At 54.6% G+C, this 1,752-nt stretch overlaps 1 protein-coding gene across 3 annotated transcripts in view; it reads right to left on the bottom strand.

The window, feature by feature from the left end:
* Window positions 1-1,536, bottom strand: part of WDR17 (WD repeat domain 17) — a 147,849-nt gene extending 146,313 nt beyond the window's left edge. For 2 of the 3 annotated variants that reach the window (XM_019521802.1, XM_019521803.1), the window contains exon 1: window positions 1,438-1,535. The gene's annotated coding sequence lies outside the window, so the exon portion shown is untranslated. Of the gene's footprint in view, window positions 1-1,437 lie in introns of all 3 variants that reach the window. The other variant, XM_019521804.1, reaches the window with a different exon arrangement.
* Window positions 1,537-1,752: the final 216 nt, after the last annotated feature.

Below are 1,752 nucleotides of genomic sequence, written 5' to 3'. Positions count from 1 at the left end.
AACAGGATGCAGATCTTTAACAGTGAGGATAATTAACACGTGGTAGTTTACAAGAAAAATGTAGCAGATTCTCTATCATTTGTTTTCCTAAATCAAGATTAAACGTCTTGCTGAAAGATGTGTTTTAGTACAACAAGTTATTCGGTTTGTTGCAGAAATTACAGAGCAAACTCCTACACTGGAGAGAGAAATTACGAAGTGAAATCCTACACCTTCCAGTCTCTTCCGAACTTAAAATCTGTTGTAGTGCTAGCGCAATGTAGCCGTGATGGTCCTGAAATAATGCAAGAGACAAGGATTTCTTAGGGTGGTATCTTTTATTGAACCAGCTGCCTGGCTGGGATGGAGTCAGGCAAACTATATGAGAATGAGGAATGCTTTGCATCTGAAACCTTGCCAAACTGCATCCCAACGAGGCAGAGTCCAATAAAGGACAGCACCTCAAGAAATCCTTGCCCCTCACTTCAAATCGATGAATGGTTGGGAGCACCAGTCAGAGTCAACCAAGCAGAGATCTCATTTCCCTCTCCATTTAGCAACCTCCTTCACAGAAACAGTCTACTTCCCTTCCCAGAGCCATCACCTAGCCACACCATCCCTTGGAGATGCCAGGACCTGGGGCACCTGAGGATGGGGGTGGGCTGGTTTACCCCTTGCACCTAGCTGGTTGGGACACCTCCATTCAGCAGTTCCTGGTTGTAGCCGCATTGGTCTAAGGCAGGGGTTTTCAACCTTTTTGGGTCAGCGTACCCCCACCAGCCGGTCAAGAAGGCAGAAGCCCCCTGGCAGCCAGATGAGCATGGGGGGGTGGAGGTGGTCCCTCAGCAGCCAATCCACACAGGGGGGAGGTCCCCACATACCCGTTTGAAAACCTCTGGTCTATGGACATTGGCAGACAAGGCTCTTTGGGTAAACACAGTATCTTTTATTAGACCAACTAAATCGTTCAGAAAATTGTTCTTGGCAAGCACTGGGGTATCAACACCCTTCTTCAGGCATTGGAGAAACTCTGCTCTTGGCTGAGTCTCTCCAATGCCTTAAGTAGGGTGTTTGAGCCCCAAAGCTTACCAAGAACAATTTCCCCAACTAAACTGGTCTAATCCAAGATATCACATCTACTCAAAGAATCTTGCCTGCCCACCTCCATTCAGCAGGGCTTTTGCCAGCTCGGCCCCGCCCCCCACCCCCCCAAGCTAGAGGGAAAGGGCTCCACAGAGACAAGGAAAAACCCCGGGGGGCCTGCCTTGCTTTCGCCCCTAGGACAAGAGGCTGTATCCCCAAACAGTGGTTCTGCCCTCCACAGCCCGCTCTGCGGGGCGCAGGCGGAAGGGAACGTGCCCCCGCCCGGGAGGAACGGGCAGGAGAACGCAACGGGCAGACGCCTCAGCCTCGCTCTGGCCCCAGTCCACCTGGCCCCGCGCGTCCACCCGCCCCTACCTGCCAACAGCGGGAGACCCCGCGCGCTGCGACACCTCCGACGTCACCAGCAGGGGAAGGCTGAGAAGGGGGGCGGGAACGAAAACCAATCCTGTTTCCCGGGTAACCGGGCGGCCCCACCTCTTCTACCCAGCCGCCCTCTGATTGGACGCGCCTACCCGGCAGTTGGGCGGGGGGTTTCGGTTACCAGAGCAAGGGAGTAAAGGGGCGGGGCTTCTGTGTGCGCTGCGAGGGCCCGCCCCCTATGTGAGTCAGGCCACAGCCCCGCTCTTCGCGCATGCGCCCTGCGAGGATGGGGGAGCGCAGTTCTACGCG

Source organism: Gavialis gangeticus, unplaced genomic scaffold, assembly GCF_001723915.1.
Source record: "Gavialis gangeticus isolate Ggan-Ray unplaced genomic scaffold, GavGan_comp1, whole genome shotgun sequence".
NCBI classification, from domain to species: domain Eukaryota; kingdom Metazoa; phylum Chordata; order Crocodylia; family Gavialidae; genus Gavialis; species Gavialis gangeticus.
The sequence above is the reverse complement of the archived record's forward strand: the minus strand, read 5'-3'. Positions and strand labels throughout refer to the sequence as shown.